Raw genomic sequence first — 22,192 nt, forward strand, 5'->3', positions numbered from 1 at the left:
AATACCATGTTGCAAAAAAGTGGAGAGAGCGGACATCCCTGTCTTGTTCCCGAACTTAGGAGAAAGGCTCTCAATTTTTCCCCATTGAGTATGATGTTCACTGTGGGTTTTCATATAAGGTATTTATTATGTTGAGGTATGTTCCATCTAATCCTACTTTGTTGAGGGTTTTTTTTACCATGAATGGTAGTTGTACTTTGTCAAATACTTTTTCTACATCTATTGAAATAATTATGTAGTTTTTATTCTTTCTCTTATTGATGTGATGTGTTATGTTGATTGACTTCTGAATATTGAATCACTCTTGCATTCTGAGAATAAATCCTGATGAATTTGATCCTGATGAATTGTTTTTTTAAGATTTACTTATTTTAGAGAGCACATGAGCAGGAGGGGCAGAGGGAGAGGGAATCTGAAGCAGACTCTGCGCTGAGTGCAGAGCAGGGATCAATCTCACAACGCTGAGATCATGACCTCATCCAAAACCAAGAAATCAGTTTAACCAACTGCACCACCAAGGTGCCCCAGTGAATGATTTTTTAAAAATGTATTGTTGGACTCAGTTTGTATTTTGTTGAGGATTTTTGCATCTGTGTTCATCAGAGATATCGGCCTATAGTTCTCCTCTTTTTTTTTCCTTTTTTTTAAAAAGTAAACTATATGTTCAACATGGGGCTCAAACTCACCACCCTGAGATTAAGACAGCTAGCCAGTCTCCCTATGTAGTTCTCTTTTGTTGTAGTGTCTTCATCTGATTTGATATCAGGATAATGCTGACCTGATAGAATGAGTTTGGAATCTTTCTTTCCTCTTCTATTTTTTTGGAATTGGTATTATTTCTTCCTTAAATGTTTGGTAGAATTCACCCGTGGAGCCATCTGGTCCTGGAATTTTTTTGGGAGTTGTTTGATTACTGATTTACTTTCATTGCTGGCCATCAGTCTGCTCAAATTTTCTATTTCTTCCTGCTTCAGCTTTAGAAGGGTTTATGTTTCTAGTAATTTATCTATTTCTTCTAGGTTGTCCAGTTGGTTGACATCTAATTTTTCATAATCTCTTATAATCCTTTGTATTTCTGTGGTGTTGGTTGTTATTTATCCTCTTCTATTTGTGATTTTGTTTTAGTCCTCTATCTATTTTTTAAATGAGTCTGGCTAGAGGTTTATCAATTTTTATCTTTTCAAAGAACCAGCTCCTGGGTTCATTGATCTGTTCTATTGTTTTTTAAATTTTCTGTATCATTTATTTCTGCTCTGATTTTTTTTTAAGATTTTACTTATTTATTCATAAGAGACACAGAGAGAGAGGCAGAGACATAGGCAGAGGGAGAAGCAGACTCCCTGCAGGGTGCTGGATGTGGGACTGGATCCCAGGACCCCAGGATCATGACCTGAGCCAAAGGCAGATGCTCAACCACTGAGCCACCCAGGTGCCCCTCTGCTCTGATCTTTATTGTGTCCTTCCTTCTGATTGTTTTGGGTTTTCTTTGTTCTTCTTTTCCTAGTTCCTTTAGGTGTAAGGTTATGTTGCTCATTTGAGATTTTTCTTGCTTCTTGAGGTCGACCTGTGCTAGTACATACTAACCTCTTAGAACTACTTTTTGCTACATCCCACAGGTTTTGGACTGCTGTGTTTTCCTTTTCATTTGTTTCCATGTACTTTTTATTATTTCTTCTTTGATTTCTTGGTTCACCCATTCATTGTTTAGTAGCATATTATTCAGCCTCCACGTATATGTGCTCTTTCCAGATTTTTACTTGCAGTTGATTTCTAGTTTCATAATGTTGTGGTCAGAAAATATGCATGGTATGACTTTGATCCTTTTGAATTTGTTGATACTTGTTTTGTGGCCTAACATGATCTAGTCTGGAGAATGTTCCATATGCCCTTGAAAGCTGTGCATTCTGCTGTTTTAAGATGGGATGTTTGGAATATATCTGTTAAGTCCATCTGGTTCATCATGTCATTCGAAGCCACTGTTTCCTTGTTGATTTTCTGTTTGGATTATTTGTCTATTTATGTATGTGGGCTGTTAATGTTCCCTACTAGTATCATATTAACTATCAATTATTTCCTTTATCTTTTATGTATTCAGGTGCTCCAAATACATAAATATTTGGGTGCATAAATATTTACAATTTACAATTGTTATATCCTTGTTGGATTGTCCCTTTTATTATTGGATAGGGTACTTCTTTGTCTCTTGTTATAGTCTTTATTTCAAAATCTTGTTTCTTTTGTCTGATATAAGTATTGGTACCCTGCCTTTCTTTTGACATCCATTTGCACAATAAATGCTTCTCTGTCTCTTCAGTTTCAATCTGGACGTGACTGTAGATTTTAAATAAGTCTCTTTTAGGGAACATATAGAGGAGTCTTATTCTTTTATCCGTCTTGTCACCCTATGTCTTTTGGTTAGAGCATTGAGTCCCTTTATATTCAAAGTAATTTTTGATGGATATGTTTTTATTGCCAATTTCTTACTTGTTTTGTTGTTTCTGTAATTATTCTCTGATCCTTTCTTCTCTTGCTCTCATTGCTTACTGGCTTTCTTTAGTGATATACGTCGATTCTCTTCTTATTTTTTGCATATCTATTTCTGGCTTTTGATTTGTGGTTACCATTAGGTTTGCATATAACATCTTCTACATAGAGCAATCTGTATTAAGTTGATGCTCACTTATTTTGAATGAATTCTTTACTTCACCTCACATGTTTTAGGAATATTATGTCATATTTTAACTTCCTTTTATTTTGTGGATCCTTTTTAACTTCCCTTTTATGTTGTTGTGGACTGATTTTTAGATATAGTTATTTTTACTGCTTTTGTGTTTTCTACTTTTTATACTCTCACTTATGATCTTTCCTTTCCACTTAAGGTGTTCCCTTTAATATTTCTTGTAGAGGTGGTTTAATGGTCATGAAGTCTTTTAGTTTTTGTTTGTCTTAAAAACTCTTTATCTCTCCTTCTATTCTGAATGATAGCCTTACTGAATAGAGTATTCTTGGCTGCAGATATTTCCCACTCAGCACTTTGAATATATCATGCTACTCTCTTCTGGCTTGCAAAGTTTCTGTTGAAAGATCCAATGAAAACCTTATGGGGTTTCCCTTATATGTAACTGTCTTTTGTCTTATTTCCATCCTCCCTCCCTCCCTCTCTCCCTCTCTTTCTTTCTTCCTCTCTTACTTTCAGGCTCCATACCCAATGTGGGACTTGAACTCATGACCCTGAGATTAAGAGTCACATGCTTCACCAATTGAGCCAGCCAGACATGCCTCTGTCTTTCTCTTTCTGCTTTTAAAATCTCACTTTTTTTTTTAAACCATTTCAGTTACTCTATGTCTTGTAGACCACTTTTGGTTGAACTGGTTCAGGGATCTCTCTGCCTCTTTGATCAGCATGTTTCCTTCCCCAGATTTGGGAGGTTTTCAGGTTTTCTTGGAAAAAATTTTCTGCTCCCATTTCTCTCTCTCTTCGGGATTCCCTATTATGCAAGTGTGATTGCATTTGATGGAGTCACTGAGGTCCCATTTGATGGAGAATAAGTCTATTCTCATTTGCATAATTCTTTTGTCTCTCACTTGCTCACTGTGATTATTTTGCATTAGTTTGTCTTCTAGATCATTAATTTGTTTCTCTGCTTTGTCTAGTCTGCTTTTATTCCAGGAGGTGTATTTTTAATGTGAATTTCTGTGTTCTTCATCTTTGGTTCTTTTTTAACTCTGTATTAAGGCTTGCAGTGATGGCCTCCCCTCATTTCTCAAGACCAGTGAGTACGTTATTGATCATTACTTTAAGTACTCAATTAGGCACATCACGTATCTCCATTTCACTTAGGTTTGTTAATGGAATTTTGTCCTATTCTTTCATTTGAACCGTACTCCCCTGTATCCTCATTTTCCCTAATTCTCTATGTTTATTTTCATGTGTTAGTAAAGTCAGCTATGTCTCTTGCTCTTGAAAGTAATGGGTGGAGTGTGTGCTTGTAACAAGGTGGTGCCCATTTTCTCCTACAGGGATGCACCACTGCTGTGGTGACTAGACCAGCCAGAAACTTTGCACAAAGCCTGCATGGATGCAGTTTTAACAAGGTTACATGTGTCCTCCACAGGAGATGGGAAATGACAATGTTGGCAAGGTTTGCACCAGTGGTTTTGGAGAGGGGAGCCACAGGGCCAAGACTGAGGCAGGCCTGATTGGATGGGGTGGAGCCCAGTGTAAGCAAGTTAGGTGGTAAATGCTGACAACTAACTTGTTCCTGCATGTGACCATTTGTTTATGCTGGGTGGCATGGGAGGGAAATGGTGCCTACTTCCTCCTCTGTTCTGAGAGAAGTCCCTTAGGGAACTCTGAGATTAGTAACTAACTCTCCCTCCCATATGCCTGAGTCATTTACAAAATGCTGCTTCTGGGATGTGTCTCACTGGGTTGTTTGTTGTACTGTCTCTTATAAGGGTATAGACTCAGCTTCCTATGGCCCTCTGGCCTCTACCAGATCTGAGCCAGGGATTTTTAAAGTTCCAGGCTCAAGTCCTGCTGGTTGTAAGAACTTAGGAAATTTGGACCCTCCTGATTTTCAAAGCCAAATGCTATAGTTTTCATCTTCCTTGTACAGGCTTCCTGGTATGATAGCCTGTTTCTCATCCCTCTGTGCACTCATGGCTCCTTCTCTCTGGTAGCCAGACTTGTGGAAGTTAGCTCCCTACCACACCTCTGTCCTTCCTACCCTCTTCAGTGTGGCTTCTTCTCTTGTTTTGCTAGCCTTCATGTAATTTTTCTGGGTTATTTGCATTGATATGAATGTTATCTAGTTGTATTCCTGGGAGTAGGTGGGTTTAGGGTCCTCCTGCTGTGCTGTCTTCCCCAGAAGTCAGTTGCTCTTGGCTTTTTAGTCTCATATTAAATTCTCTTTGACTACTGAGGATCAGATACTATCCTACATGCTAGAGACACAAAAATAAAAGTTCCCATCTTTAAGTGGAAGAGATAAATAAGCAAATAGGTGAGTAGGTAGTGGTAATGTATTGTCAGAAGTGTTCTGGTAGTGGTATGAATGTGGGCCCTCTAGGGACAGAGATGAGTATCTAGGACAGATATCTGTAAATGACTTTTGTAATTACCCAGTTTTTGTAAGTAGTTAGCCGTTCAGATTACCTAGCTCTAAGCTTGACCTTGGGTAGCTTAGAGAAGCAGCAGCAGAAGCACAGGGCAGCCCCAGTGGCACAGTGGTTTAGCGCCACCTTTGGTCCTGGGTGTGATCCTGGGGACACAAGATTGAGTCCCATGCTGGGCTCCCTGCATGGAGCCTGCTTCTCCCTCTGCCTGTGTCTCTGCCTCTCTCTCTCTTTCTCTGTGTGTGTGTGTGTGTCTGTCATGAATAAATAAAAACAAAATATTTTTAAAAAAGAAAGAAAAGCACAGAAAGTTTGTGACTTGTGTGTGGCTTGCATTCCTGTATTGTGTTTGTGAGTCAGCTCCTTGGAATGTGGAACGCATTTTTCCCACAGAAAACAATGGTATCCATGGTAATTAGGTTCCCAGGACAGCCCATAAAAGCCTATGCAATGCAGAATCTAAAGGATCATGCTATATTAATACCATACATGCTAATGACCATGCAAAGCTATGCCTCTGTGGGAAAATCCATTCCATGTTTTAACCATGGGTCCCAGAAACATAGTCTTTCCCACTAAAGCTTCAATAGTGTGTGAAGAAATGCTTGCTATGCCATCCCTCTAGATGGTAAACCAGTGGGCTCAAGTATTTCCTCAGTTGCAGGTTTAATTCTGAGTGTTAGATGGAATTGGGAAGAGGATATCCCAGGAAGAGAGATGGAGGTAAGCAATTCCTCAGGAAAGCAATAAAGATGTAAAAAGAAAGGAGAGTCAAGGAAGTGAACAGTTACCTTAGAGAAGCATGAGTTCCCAAGGTCAACATAGGCAGGAATGAAAGTATAGCCAGGAAAGTACATCCTTACCCAGGTAGTAGAGGGGAAGAAAGAGAGTAGTTATTCTTTATTGACTTCCAACTGAGTTCTAGTGTGCCTTAGATATTTTACATGCATCTTTTTAATTTTTATTATTTATTTTTAAAGATTTTATTTATTTATTCATGAGAGACAGAGAGAGACAGAGGGAGAAGCAGGATCCCTACAGGGAGCCTGATGCAGGAGTTGATCCTAGGACCCCAGGATCACCACCTGAGCCAAAGGCAGATGCTCAACATTGAGCCGCCAGGTGCTTCTACATACATCTATTTTAATCCTTAAAACAATTTCTCAATTTCTTACTATTCCTATTTTCAGGGGAGATAACTGAGAAGCAAAGAAAAGACCTTCCCAGGATCATGCAGCTAGTAAGTGGCAAGACTGGGATTCATAATCAAATTCCATGAAGGTTTCATAAGAAACAAGTTCATTAGTAAGTAGTATTTGTAAACTGGTGATGTCACCTCATTTTTATGATGAGAAAAATTGAAGCAAAGGCTTTAAGATTCATTCTTTCAGAATATCACTGCTATAGAAAGGTAGTACCATCAGAGTCATAACTATGGTAAAGCCTGACTCAGCCCAGTGAGGTTCATTACATGGATTACCTTCTATCAGCAAGATAATGCATGTTCCTCCAAGCCTTTAGTGTACTGTTGAATGTTTTTGTATTTAAATAACATTCTGGTAGACTAAGTCTGCCTACAATAAGTGAAGCAATAAAGATATAAACACAGTACATTAGAATAAAATGGAGACCATAATTCTGACTCAAGGGATCTGAGGAGGTTTGTGAAAGACACAGTGGTAGTATCTGGAGTTGGGCCTTGAAGACTCTTGATAGTAAGTAATAGATAAGCAGACCTGGAGAGAAGACATTCTGGGAAGAGTAGCCAGATGCAGTGTGCCCATTTGTTGTGCACTTTACTTTGTGTTGGTGTCCTGGGTAACACTTGGTCAGTGTATGTTTTATGAAAATTATTTATTCCTAAGTGTAATCCTGTAAAGTGAGTAAATTATTAACTCGATTTTATAGATAAGGAAATTAAGATCCAAAATAGGCTATTTGTCCAAATCTACACAGCTAATAAATGGTGGAATCTAAAACCTACAAATTGAGTCTACATATTTACCCTTTTAATGGGGTCATTTTATGTGCTTTAGGGGGCACTCACTGTGGACCGAATTCTTTCCCCTCTACATTCATACATTGAAGCACTAAGTCCCAATTTGTTACTGTCTGGACGTGGGGCCTTAGGAGATAATTAGATTTAGATGAGTTCATGAGGATGGAAACATTAGGATTAGGGCTCTTATAATAAGAGATAGCAAAGATCTTGAACAACACCCCTTTATCCCAATCTGAATGTGCAGCAAGAAGGCAGCCATCTATAAACTAGGAAGAAAGAAAGCTCTCACCAGAAACTGACTATACTGGTACCTTGATCTTGAACTTTTAGCATCCAGAACTGTAAGGAAATTAAAGTTCTGTTGTTTAAGTGCCCCAGTTTACAGTATTTCATAATGGCAGCCTGAGGTGACTGAGGAGACATAGAATTTTGCCAGAATCTGGCGAGATTGGCTAAAGCAGGAATTTGAATGTTATATTCAGGATTTTGGACTTTGTTCACTGGCTTCCTCATATCAATTAAATATTTTTAGGATGAAATATGTGATTTGATCAGATGCTAATATTCTGTGCCCTCTGCATGGAACCAATAGAGAACAATGCAAAGATATTCAGGTGTAGACAAAATCAAGTAACAAAGTCTTTGGTAGATGATAAATTGAGTAGGTAGTTGGAAGAAAGAGAATCATTGGCTGCTTCACAGAGGAAACTGAGGTGGGGCTAGATAGGATTTGCCTAGGAGAGAACAGGGAGGAGTACTCCACGGGCATACCTCATTCTGTTGCACATTCTTTTTGTTTGTTTTTAAATATTTTGCTAATTTGTTCTTGAGAGACACAGAGAGTTAGAGACATAGGCAGAGGGAGAAGCAGGTTCCCTGTGGGGATCCTGATGCAGGGCTCAATCCCTGGAACCTGGGGATCACAACCTGAATGAAAGGCAGAAACTCAACTACTGAGCCACACAGGTGCCAGTTCTATTTTTTCAATAGCATTTGTCCACATTATGTCTGTCACATTTTATTAATTCTTGAAATATTTTAAACATTTTCATTATATTTGAATTGCTGCAATTTCATGGTCAAACTTTAAGGAATAAGGAGTTGCTGCTTCTTATGGATGAGCAAGGGAAGTGGCTTCTTGAGATGGAATCTACTTCTGGAGAAGATGCTGTGAAGATTGTTGAAAGGAAAACCAAAGGTTGTGAATATTATATAAACTTGGTAATGCTGCAGCAGAGTTTCAGGGGTTTGAGAGGATTGACTCCAATTCTGAAAGAAGTTCTACCATAGGTAAAATAGCCTTGCTTGTTACAAAGAAATTCTTCATGAGGGAAAGAATCCATCAATGTGGTAAATTTTGTTGTGGTTTTATTTTAAGAAATTGCCACGGGGACCCAAACCTTCCCCAACCACCGTCCAGATCAGTCAGTGGCCATCAATATCATGGCAAGACCCTCCCCAATCCAGCAAAAATATTATGACTCCCTGAAAGTTAAAATGATGTTTAGCAGTTTTTAGTGATGAAGCATTTTTAAATTAAGTTACATATATCATTTGTTTAGACATAATGCTATTGCACTTAACTTAAAGCACCATATAGTGGAGACATAGTATTTATATGCACAGAGAAACCAAGAAGTCATCTGACTCATTTTATTGTGGTCTTGAAGCAAACCCATGGTATCTGCTATGCCTGTATTCCTGGAGAAGGGAATGGCATGTAGAAAGTCACATGAGGGGGAGTGAATGTGGTGTGTATTGCGGGACACAGTCCTGTTTGGCTGGGTCAGAGTGTATTGTAAAGGAAGATAGAAGAATGTAGGTTGTCATCGCTACACAAAGAACTGCCTGAGGGAACTGAGATGAGGTCTGGGGCCACATGGTTATGTCACCTTTCCTGAAGCTGAAGGACATCAGGCAGAAACTGTGCTTGAGATTCGTACATTTCTTTTGGTGCTAAACACTGATTGCTATATACTCAGTACTCTTCTTGGTTGTGTGCAGAGTTCCTGCCCTTAGAGAACTTTGAATCTAGTTAGGACAAATAGTCATATTTAGGCACTCACTAGTTAATCTGAAACAGAGTTGGGCAAAGAGACAAGGAGGGCTGGGTATCCTGCAAGCATATGTGCCCATGTTCCCCTGAGCATGAGGAGGGTAAGAGTTGAGGATAGGAGGTGGGACAAGGCCAGCTAAGGGAGACAAATTCTATAAGACTGGGATTTAAGGAAGAGAGGAGATTCCTTTTCATAAATATAAACACTTCAGCTATTGCCTCGGTGAAATTTCTCTTATTCTGTGAGAGGCAAAATTGGGTTATAGATGATGGTCTGCATATAGAATGTATGTCATTGACACATTTTAGAGGCCTGTCCACTGAGAGCTTATAGTTCTTGTTGAGTTTATATACTTTTACTGAACCATTATTGAAACAAGTCTCTTCATTTCCTCATTGCTTTGCTTTCCTTTAGCATCTGAAATACCACAGAGACTCTGCTGATTTCCTACACTCAGAACTTTATTATTATTAACATAAAGGCTGTTTCTCAAGTTCTCCAAGCATTGATCAATACAATATCCTTTGAAATCAATTGGATTCATTAAGTAGAAATCGCAGAACAGAGATCTAGTCATCTTGAATGTTTGGAGCTTTGTTGCAAGTCTTTGTGTTGATGCATTTGTTGTTGTTGTTAGCAAAGAATATTTATATTGTAGAGGACAAAAAACATGGGGGTATTTAACAAAAAGAAAACAAATCAGGAATGATGGGTTTACGTGTAGGTATTTTCGTGTTACTATTCACACCCATCAATCTCTTCATTAACTTATAAGCCATTTATTTAGTCCAGCTCTAGGCAACATTTTTAAGAGCTGTAGGAGGCTGAGAAACAAGCACAACTTTGCCCCCGTCCATTAAGAGGTTTATAATTGGAGATATAAATATTACTTAACTAGGACTGTGTGTTATAAGAGTGGTGTAATTTGGAGAGGGGGATCTCATTATGGCTTGGCTTGGCTGCCAAAAGCTTGTTAGAAGGGAAATCCATGCTCAGGCTTGAGGAATGGGTACAAGGTGGAAAGTGTGAGAATTCATATGAGGAGCCCAGCATCAGTTAATATGCATAGGGAAGACTAATCATTGCTTCTTCAGTGGGCAGTGAAGAGATGGAAGTGGCAGTAGTGGAGGATTTGTGTAAAGGAGTCAGGAGATAGGACTTTGAAATAGCTGATTGGGACCAGCCTGTGGAGAGCCTTATATGTCAGGCTGAGATTGGACTTGATCCCTTAGGCAGTGGGGGAGTCATAAGACTGTGGTTTAGCACCTTATCCCTCAGACAGATATTAGACTAAAGATTAATTGTACCTTTATATATGTGTCATATCACAGATCACCAAAGGCTGCTATTCACCGTTGCAGTGTAAGTTAAGTAAGATCTTGAATCAAAAAGCACAGGGGATGGTTCGATATAAGAACAGGAATGGGAAAAAAAAAAAGCATCATTAATATTCAAACCCTGTCATAGTCACAGTTGCACCTCACTTCTTTGTTCTATTCTTAATCTTCTTTAAATATTTTTAGCATTAACTACACTATATAAAGAATGCTAATGAAGAGTTAGGACCATTGTGCACTTGGTATCAAATTTTCTGACAAGATATGAATCCCCTTTAAGTGGATCAGTTAAGAGGGTATGGTGCCTTTAAATCGTTATAACAGGATGACTAGTACCAAATTGAGGGCAAATTAGGTGAATCACTACTATAAAACATCCAATCTATCCATACTGTAGCACACATTTTCTCTTCAAAATCAGGGAGGCATTAGAGACTCAAGCAGACATGCCTGGTGTTTTGATTGGGAGCCTGATCCATGATTTGGCATTCCAATAAGTAGAGGAAGGCTGTGTCTACACGGTGTTGATTTCTCTGTTTTATGCTGGGGAAAACAGAACTTTGGCCCACAATCCAGGTATTTCTGCATATTTCCAAACATTTCATACCAAGTAGGCAGCTTTTTTGCCGAATGTTTTTTTTTTTTATTAGTTTTGGGTAGATACTTGGCAATGGGTAAACAAAATTCTGTTCATGATGAGAAGGCTTTCTATTCAAATTTCTTGTGGAATTGTGTGTGTGAACTTAGAATCTTGGTAGAAATACGCCATTGTTAAGAAACTGCTGAAAACTGACTTTTGCTCTCTCTCATTCCTTCCCATCTCTAAAATGCAGCTGTCTAAGAAGCAGGTACTGACACATTTTATTCAAAGGGAAAGGCATACCCAGAAACAACCCATTTTTTGGCCAGCTCAGTTAAGAGATTTATACCATCCTAGGAAACAGCTTAATCTGTCCCTGTCTGATTTGTAAATCACAGCATTTGGCACTGTATTCCAGAAGCTAACAAATTGTTCACATTATAGTCACAAGATTTTTTTTACCTATTAACATATGTAGGAAAGCCCTGGGTTGGGGGTCCTTAGAAATTCCTAATTCAGTGACCATAAACACCTTGTCACTTGTGCTTTAATGCTCTAAAACCTTTCTCTTTGCCTATATAAATCCCACTTACCATGTAAGGTCCAGCTTGGATGTCCCCTTCTTCAGGAGGCTTCTACTGATGATACAAAAAGGAAGCACTCTCATCTTTCTCTATACTGGCACCTTGTTGATGGTCATGTAGCACTTACCACATGTAGCCTTGTACCAGAGTAATTTGGTTAGATTTTTCCTGTTGTGGAGGGCCAATTTCCAAAGGACAGAGACAATATCTCATATTTTTATATTGTCCCACAGAACCTACACCATGATGAGCACATAGCATGCCCTCTGCAAGCATTAACTGAATTAATTCAGGCATGATGTGTATTTAACTATAGACTTTCAAGGAGGGCAATGGGAAATGACATCTTCAACATGTGAGGCAAAGGCAATGCTTTGAAACACACTTTTAAGTTAATCAGTTTAGTTTTTGTGTGCTGAGTCCTACCATGGATGAATTTGAGGATATAAAGCTAAATTAAAGGGTCAATCTCGTTTTGGAAGAGCAAGGGAAACCTGATCTGGGAACAGAAAAAAATTGGCACCATTCAGTAAACATTGAGTCTGACTTTCATGCCGGGTACTATGCCAGTAGTAGGAATCGAGAGATGAATAAGACATAATTCCTGTCTTTAAGAGGCTCCTGGTCTATGAACAAGGAATTTGGGGAGGTGAGATGTGTCAAGAAACATAAGGGAAAGACATTCGAGATTACCGACACCAATTAGACATTGGAGACAACCCAAATGAGAGCAGATTCTTGAAGGCCTAGTTTCCTACCTTACTGTTCCATGTTCTTGGCGACTTTTGATAATTCCAAAGGCATACTGAAGCAGAACAGGAAATGTCAACCGCTATCATAAGGTGATATGCACATTGGACTTCTTGTCAGACAAGTCACATTTGATTTCACTTACTCTTCCTTGGTACCTCCGCATACCTGGTGTTAACGTCAAGAATATGGCTAATACTCTAAGAAAAATAGAAAGGACATTTGCGAGACAGAAAAAGGCCAAAGAGGATGATATCTAGGGCCTCTGAAATTTTCCCTTGTCCTATATATACACACACAACCTGGACCATAGGGCTTCATCTACACACACATATACAACCCGTATTCCTATATTCTCTCTCTCTCTCTCTCTCTCTCTCTCTCTCACACACACACACACACACACACACACACACACAGATGTGCACTGACATGTGTGCACATGCACACATACATACATGTTTGCACCCTTAGAAGCCCTGAATGTAGCCGCTGGCTCTTGATGGCATTCTGTCAGCCATGAGGTTTGGTGATAAGGTTATGGTGTGAGTTGAGTTGGAGGCTCACTTGTTATTCCTCCCCATGCCCCACACACCTCCAGCCACTGGAACCTGGTTTCTAGATTTGGAAGTGTCAGGTCTCCTTGAGAATCTCCTTCCTGGGGTCTGAACATTCATCCCAAGGAGGCCAGATGACAACCTAATCCCTTCACCTCTTCAAAACTGAGTTCCTTTTCATGGACAGTATTTTTCTTAATCATGGGGAAATATTTAAAAGAAATAGAAGAACAAATTGGTGCACTAATACTGGTTTTTAAACATGCAAATCTCTGTGCTGTTTGTGCTCCATAAAGAACTGGGCATAGGGTCTCTGCTTCAGATACTGAATTTTTGCTTTGTAGTGTTTGTCAAGTGGCAATGATTGCATACCAAACTGACCATCCGATATCCATAATGACCAGGAGCCATCTGCATGACTTTCAGGGGACAATTCATCTAGGATCCAAGTCTCTGGTTGGGATAACTTTAACAAGGAAAGTCACAAAACTCCTTTTGAATGCCCAGAATTTACTGCCTGTGGGACTGGTGAACACGATGTGTTTTACAAAGATCAATAATACAATTTAGATGCTTGCTGTATTTCAAACTAAATGGAACAATATTAATTCAAAGTATAAACAGCAGTGAAGCAGCCCAAATGTCAAAGTTTTTGAAATGAGACATGAACTGAACATATTCCCCCCTCCTCCCATACCAAGGAGCATCTTAGCTATTTTTAATTAGAACTAGCTAAATATAGCTCTTATCTTTATAGACTAGGGATGTGGTTGACATTTGGCTAAATCTTTTTTAAATACAAGGCTTATAAGTTATGTTAGTTGCTGGGAGAGAAGAAATTAAATGCTCAGACTCTGAGCTGACCTAGTTTAGAGGTTCAAGCCAAAGAGAAAGTTCACAGAATACAACGAGAGTTGGAAAAACAGGATTTGTTGCTGCCTTAGTAGTAGCCTCCACTGAGACTGGGAGAATGGAGGCGTCTCCATGACAGATTTTTGAGAAGTAATTGTAGTCTTGGTAAAGGAAATCAATCACAGTGATATGGAGATCACCAAATAGGTCACACAGGAAGCATTGCGTTTTGGTCCACTGCAAATGGGTTGCCCCTGTTGGGGCATAGTAGCTGAGCTCCTGTGAGGGTTCAGAACATAAATAGGTTGTGTTACCACCTCTTTGATGGGCCTGTCTGCATGGCCTCTGTGTCTACCTGCTATGAACCCAAATGCTGGCCATGACCTCCCAGCTTGGCTTGATCATTTTGATGATGAAGATTATGGCTGACCTGAGCAGTCAAGCCACAGGATGCTTAGAGTTCTGGGAGTGAGGAAAATGGAAAGGCTGCTGAGGTGTCATTTGAGGTGACAGGCAGGATCCGCCAAAAGGAAGAGTGAGGATTTTCTAAACAAATCCTCCCAACATTTTATGAAATACCAATATCCATTCAAAGAACAGTGCTTAGGGATCCCTGGGTGGCGCAGCGGTTTGGCGCCTGCCTTTGGCCCAGGGCATGATCCTGGAGACCCGGGATTGAATCCCACGTTGGGCTCCCGGTGCATGGAGCCTGCTTCTCCCTCTGCCTGTGTCTCTGCCTCTCTCTCTCTCACTGTGTGCCTATCATAAATAAATAAAAAACTTTAAAAAAAAAAACAAAGAACAGTGCTTAGAAACAGTGGTTTGGGATAAAACTTATTTTTTCACTTTGATTCTCTGAGGACCAGAGAGCATGTGTAGAGCATGCAAAATGTATTTTCAGAGCATATATTATGTCCCTCCTCTTCTTTATCTCTACATGCTAGAGATTATAGAAACATTAGAAAGATAGGAGTTCATTTAGTTTACAAATGTTTTTTTATCCCCTGAGTGGGATGTTGTAGAAAAATATCCTCAAGTATTTGAGTATTGTAGAGAAATCAGATAATGTAAATAAGCAAAAATAAGAGCAAAATGATGATCACCCATAATGCAAACCCAGAGGCAACTATTACATTATACAATTTCTTATGCATTTATACATTTGTGTATGTGTGTATGAAAACCAGAGTATTATAAATATATATATAAATATGTAATATAAAAATAAAGACTGATGCAATGCACATGACGTGTATGTGCATAGAAAATATTGTATTTTTTAGACAATATGCCATTTTATATGCTACTGTTTTGTTTAATAACATTGTTTTATTCATTTTTTATTTTTTTAAAGATTTATTTATTGAAAGTGTACATGTACACGAGCAGGGGGAAGGGAAGAGGAAGAGGGAGAGAGAGAATCTCAAGCAGACTCCTGGCAGAGCATGGAGCCTGATGTGGGGCTCAAGCCCAAGACCATGATATCATGATCTGAGTTGAAATCAAGAGTCAGATGCTTTACCGACTGAGCCACCCAGGTGCCCCAACATTGTTTTATTTTAATAATTGGGCTCATGTAACCAAATAGTGGAGTTAGTACATATCTCACATCTGCAAGTTCTTTTCTCCTTCCTACATAGCCCAGCCAGATAATCAGGCATGTCCCCGTTGTAGGCGTAGTAGTGGTTTATAGCCAGCATCTGTTCTATTCTGATTGCATGGTGTCCATGCCATACTGATTGCTAAATATTGAATATTACCTCTGAATGCTACAGGAAATCTTGACATGCTAAAGAATATTATAGAGTTGTGAGAATTAGGCCACAGGCAGCTAAGCAAAAACCTGCCATGTGTTAAGATGGCCATAGGAAAAATGGATGTCTATATCTCCTTTGTAGATGTAAGCAAAGGTAACAGTGCTGCTACTCAGTATTGACTAGGTTCATTACCCAATGAACAGTGGAGTCTTCAGAGAGAACTGGATTTACAAGCCTGGGATAGTTAGAGGTGGCTTCACAGAGGTGATACTATTTGAGATAAGAGGAGAAAGTGGGATGCAACTCGAGTGAAGTGAATAAGAAAAAGATATACTGTATTCAGGAACCTGGAAGATTAGATTTGCTTTTAGATTTATTCTCTTGCCTTGCTCTGTGAGGGTTTTGACCCTTGCAAACTTTATTGTTTGGTTTTCATAGCCAAATGGCTTCGGTTTGATTTGACCAATAGGAAACGTGAGTCAGTGATTGGAGGACAGAAGAAGACTGGAAACCATGGTATTTCCCCTCGCTATAGTTTGGGTTTCAGCCAGTTGGCAACATATCCTCTCATTGGCTCTTGTTCTTACTGAGAAGATGTAGGTAGAGTCTCAGATTTTGTTGAGTGTTATCTTCCTCTGAGTTCCAGCTCCATTTTCTGGTCAATCTCACTCAAGTTCCCAGACTTATAATATTATTTCCTGCCTTTGTCCCTCAGCCCCATGGGTGGTAGCAGCTGCTTGGTGTTACTAAGCTGTAGGTTGTCTCATCTTTCCTCCCTATTTGTTCTTTCTGTTCTTCTAACTTGGTTATAACTTGTTTCCTATATTGAATTCTCTCTATTGAGCTAGCTGTTATGGGTTGTTTTCCTGGCTGGATCCTGACTGATAAGGATTGATAAAAGACAAGGCTGTTAAGATGCTTAGGGCCAGATTGGTGAACAACTCTATTTCTTGCACAGGTAGGCAAGCTTGCCATGCTATAAGAACCTCCAGAATGGTAGTAATATACAAACATATTCAGCCACTGAAAGGCTCATATTTGTCTCCTGTGAATTTCAGTTTATTTCCCAGGATGTCTCCTGTAGCAAAATTGGAAGTGAACTGTGCTTCTCTTCCTCTTCACTTCATGCAGTAATAGGCATCTGGTAGAGAGGAAGAAGATCAAAATGGAGTGTAATTGAGCTTCTTGGTCATGAATCCTGTAAAAGAGATAGAAACATACACTTAGTGGGAGCACTGACACCTGGTTCTGCCTTGGGAGCTATAAAAGCCTATCAGGAGGAGCCAATGTCTGAACTAAATCCAGAAAGTAAGCATATTCGTTTCCAATTGCTGCTGTAGGAAATTACTGCAAATGCAGTGCTTTCAAGCAACACAAATTTATCATATGACAGTTCTGGAGGTCAGAAGATTGACACGTGTCTCACAGGGCCAAAATCAAAAACTCAGTTGTCATGACTGAGTTCCTTTTGGAGGCTCTAAGAGATAATCATTGCCTTGCCTTTCCCAGCTTCTAAAGCTACCTGTATTACTTGGCTGGTGGTCCTCTTCTTTTACCTTATAAATCTGCACATCGTGTGTTCACATCTCTCTCTGACTCTGGTCCTCCTGGCTCTCTTATAATGACCCTTATGATTACACTAGGCTCAACTGGAGAATCCAGGATAATCTTGAGAATCAAATTTGAAAAATCTCTTTTGCTATGTAATGTTACATTCAAAGATTCTGAGAATAAGGATGTCTATGCTGCAGGGGAGTGGATCCATTATTCTGCCTACCATGGTAGGTTAGGTATCCATTAGGTAAATTGAAGAAGGGAAAGTATATTCTCTTCAGAAGGAGCAGATTGTGCTGTACAGAAGCATAGGAAAATGTAGCACATTCTAGTCCATCAGCAGATAATTATCATCACTGTCATTTCTCCAGCCAAAAAAAGGCATATTCACTAGGACCTCCAAAACAGACACTGGGCCTCACATCCCAACACTGCAAGAAGTATGTTTATGTAAGCCAAAATACAGGCTATCCTAAAGCTCAGCTGAATATAATCCTTTAGCAAAGTATAAAGGACATTGGACTTGGAGTCTGATGGTCCTGTAACCTGTTTCAGCTTTGCCACCTGTCTTAGTCCTTTTGGGCTGCTCTAACAAAGATACCATACACTGGGTAGTTCTGATCAACCAAAATTTATTTCTCACAGTTTTGGAGGCTGGGAATTTCAAGATCAGAGTGCTGGCAGATTCATTGTCTGGTGAAAACCAGCTTCCTGGTTTCTAGCTGGCAGTTTGTTTGCTGTATTCTCACATGGTAGAAGGGAAGAGGGAGTCATCTGGAACCTCTCTTATAAGGGTACTAATCCTGGTCACTCATGATCTCATCACCTTGAAATGTTGCACCTCCACATATCATCACAGTGGGCATTAGCTTTCAGCATATGAATCCTGAGGCGGGCGGGGTGGGGGCACATTCAAACCATAGGATCACCAAATAGCTTGTATACTTGGGGGAGAGACACTTACTCTCTTTTAACCACAGTTTCCTTCTCTTTGACATGGGTATAGAGCTCTTAACTTTGTGGGGCCATCTCTGACATCCAGGGAGATAAGTCCTGTGGAAGCTCCAAGCAGCTTTCCTAGCAGAGAGCTCCTCCTCTATTCAAGAAGACGAGGACAAATGCACCATTTTTCAAGGCTGAAGAGGCTGTGATCTGGTAGTTATCAGGCAAGTGTACCAAAAGGAGGACAGAACTAATACTGGAAATAAAGAACTAGCAAATGACACTGGAAAATCCCTTACAAAAGACAAAGTAATGGGAGAATATTGATATATGGGTATTTTAGAAGAGAGCATGTATGGCAAGTGAATTAACTGCTACCATAGTGGGAAGCTATATTTTAGAGAGTCTTTATTCAGAATGTTAATACAGGAAAGAAGGACTCCTGGGTGGCTCAGTGGTTGAGCATCTGTCTTTCTCAGCATGATCCCGAGGTCCTGGGATCGAGTCCTACATCAGGCTCCCCGCGGGGAGCCCTCTTCTCCTGCCTATGTCTCTGCCTCTCTCTGTGTGTCTCTCATGAATAAATAAATAAATAAAATCTAAAAAAAAAAAAGACAGGAAAGGGCCTGTATGAATCCCACCAATGCCAGGCCCTGAAGGGTGTAGGCTATCCGCCACCTTAGGCCATATTTAAAATACCTAGTCAATTTATGGACATGCTTGAAAGAGTTAGCCATTACTCAAAAACATGATCAAGCTAATGCAGTCATCAATCAAAATCACAACATTCAGGCATTTTGGCAATTATATGTAAAAAAAAAAAAAGATCTTTAAGAATTATGTTTCTCATCTCTAGTGCCTAATACTGTGTGGAAAGCAAGCACCAGGCCAGGATTGAGTAGTAAGCAGATGTAATGAAACTCAGTAATTGTCCCATTTCTCCACCAATAACAGTTGCTAGCATTTAATGAGCACTTGCTGCATACCACATGATCTTCCCATCCCCATTCAGGGGAATGCACTATTATAATATCTACTTTATCAGTTAGGAAACAGGGGTTCTTTTTTTAAGGTTTTATTTATTTGAGAGAGACGGGTCCAGCACGAGCAGGGGGAGGGGCAGAGGCAAAAGGAGAGGGAGAAGCAGACTCCCCGCTGAGCAGGGAGCCTGATGCAGGACTTGATTCCAGGACCCTGGGACCATGACGTGAGCTGAAGGCAGACACTTAACCGACTGAGCCACTCAGATGCCCAGGAAACAGGTTTTGAGAGTCAAAGTGACTTACCCAAATTCACGAAGCCAGTAAGCAGTTGAGTTAGAAACTGAACCTAGTTAAATGATCTTAATCACTAAAAAAAAAAAAAAAAAAAAGATCTTAATCACTACATCATGCTATTAATGTTCCATACCTCAAAAAAAAAATCCCTCTCTGCCATTGGAAAAATGAATCTTAGTTTTCCTTTGTCCAACTTGTGCTCTGATCTTCTCAGTCTAGGCTTTTCTTAAGCTGGTCACTCGTTCTCTTACTTTCTCCTCTCAGTTCTACCCTGTTTCTATCCCTAAGCCCACCCATCTTTCAGGGCTCATGAAAATGAGATGGGCCTTGAAATTAGAATACACTCAAACTGGGTGACCTTGGACCAGAAATTTCTCTAAGCCCTGTCTCATCCATAAACTGAAGATAATAGAGCATAGTTCTTTTGTGAATTAAATGTAGTACCTCAATTGATCTCTCCATTCATGAGAGTGTTCAGGGATTTGTTTGGGTAGTCACCCAACCAAGACTGAATTCCAGTTCTATCACTTACTAGTTGTGAGACCTTAGGCAAGTTGTCTAACTGCTCTGTGCCTTAGTTTCCTAATCTATAAAATTGGAATAAGAATAATAAGAAAATAATATCTACTCTGTAGGGTTGTTGTGAGATTTAAGAGATGTAAAGTGCCTAAGTGCCTGACCCATAGAAAGTTTTCTAAATGTTAGCTATTACTAATAATATCCAGTGGTATCTCAAGGCTATGTTGAATTTCTAAATATCCCTTACTTCCTTTCTGTTCCCCATGGAATACTGATGTATTAATAATCACAAGTATGGCCTTCCCAATTAGAATTCAGTTTTCTAATCCAACATTTCCTCAACTGTAAAATGGGCATAATTATATATATAAAACAACTCTTTTGTGGTAATGTTCATCAGGAATAATTGGCAATAAAATATGTAAACCACTTAGTGTGTGGCATGGTAAATTTTCAGTAAACACTGGCTGCTCTGTTTGTGTGGTCAACAAATATTTATTGAGCACTTTTTATATATCTGGTACTGTGTTAGGTGCTAGGGATGGGGTGCTCTCTGCCATCAGAGAGATTACATTCTAATAGGGAATAGAAATGTAGTGGTAATTGCTATCAAAAAGGGAGAAACAGGATGGCCAGGTAAGTATCTTCTGACAACCTTGAATCAACATGACATTGTAATAAGTTGATGAAGAGACAAAGAAAGGACTGGTCTGGCAGATGCCTGCATTGACCATTTGTGCTGGGTGCTGCATTTGAAGCTTAAAATGGCAGACAGTCAAAAGGCTGGAGGGTGCTGACTACAATTTGGCCAACTGCAGTGTCATTTGGCAGCAAGCCCCATTGACAATTAACCAAAGTCAGCAGTGAGGCAAATAGAGGTGACGTACTTTCTTTGTGAAAATCTCAGGATGTATTAGACTCTTTAGTTTTTTTTTTCACCCTCTTCTGGACAAACTGGTCCAAATGTTCACATTTTTTAAAAACTTTATAAAGCTAACTATAGCCCTTTGTTAGCCTCCAGAATGAAGCCAAGATTGCTTCCTAGGGGTTTCATGAAATGTATAGATCTCTATGGGACCTCATTTATTCTATGCATGAAACATGCTGATGGTACTGTCAAAAAAGGAAGTAATATCTAGCCAATAAACATCTTTAGGTGGCAGTGCTACCCGACTAGTGGCAGATTTGAAGATAACCAGTGCCTAATTCTAGCAGTACTTTTCTATTTGACACTACAAAAGCAGCCTCACTACTAAATATATTTTACTTTGGATTCATGTAGAGTCACTGACTTCTATCAAAGGGGCTAAATACTGGTAGACATGCCCACTATGTCAAAGCGATGTCTACAAGACCAGAAATGAAGATACTCCAAATTTAAACTAGACTTGCATTTGATAGCCTCTTTGGGATTTTACAGGATGAAAGTGCTGACAATTAGGGAAGAGTGACAATGAGCATAAATGATTATGTTCATCACATGTGGTAGAAACAACTTAATTGGATGACTCTTGCCCGTCAAGCTTAACTACCATTCAGATAATGAACTTGGAGGCCTATGGTGTCACTAAAATGCCATGTAAACTGCTCAGGTATTGAGAAATACCCACAGAAAATTTGAGCATTTTGAGAGAACAAGAAAGAATAGTGACATTGACTTTGACATTTTAGAAAATTAAGTAACAGAGATGCATTGACAGATGAACAGAACAGCATGATAGGATTCCATAGGAGGCAATATTAGGACAGACTTGCAGGTAGCTAGACAATGAAATCTTGTTAGATAACTGGGCCTCAGTTATTAGGAGTGATTAAGAAGTAGGCTCCACATCTTAAGACAGAACCTAGAAATACTTCGATTTTAAGTAACAAGATGTGCCAGATGTAATCAAAGTCTGATCTGTGCCAGACACTGGACTGGACACTTGGTACATACCAGCTATGTCATGCAGAAGCTCTCCAACCACAGGGAGAGACAGATTAGTCATTTAGTACATTAAGTCATGTTGGATGAAGAGAGTACTGTGGGAATACACAAGAGAGGAGCTAAAGCAAAACAGGGGTGGGAATGGCCCAGCTGATACCTGATAAGTTGGAATTAGTGAAGGAAAGGATAAGTTGAGAGGGGCCCAAAATCCTGGAGCACTTTGCTTAATATCTAATTGGTTTCATGATGGTGGTTTCAAGGTGAACTATTCTGAGTTAGTCATCACCTGTATCTGTACTCACAGCTTTCCCTCTACTTAGATGGTATGCCAACCTATTTCTCTTTCTGTGACCAACCTAACCATTCTTGACTTACATTG

At 39.5% G+C, this 22,192-nt stretch overlaps 1 long non-coding RNA gene across 4 annotated transcripts in view; it reads left to right on the forward strand.

The window, feature by feature from the left end:
* LOC144307833 (uncharacterized) overlaps positions 1-22,192 on the forward strand; it is a 130,568-nt gene that overhangs the window by 10,169 nt on the left and 98,207 nt on the right. The window contains exons 1-2 of one of the 4 annotated variants that reach the window (XR_013374533.1): positions 5,589-5,841; positions 6,309-6,423. This is a non-coding gene — a long non-coding RNA (uncharacterized LOC144307833). Of the gene's footprint in view, positions 1-5,588; positions 5,842-6,308; positions 6,424-22,192 lie in introns of those variants that run through there. The other 3 variants (XR_013374534.1, XR_013374535.1, XR_013374536.1) reach the window with 3 other exon arrangements.

Source organism: Canis aureus, chromosome X, assembly GCF_053574225.1.
Source record: "Canis aureus isolate CA01 chromosome X, VMU_Caureus_v.1.0, whole genome shotgun sequence".
Classification (NCBI taxonomy): domain Eukaryota; kingdom Metazoa; phylum Chordata; class Mammalia; order Carnivora; family Canidae; genus Canis; species Canis aureus.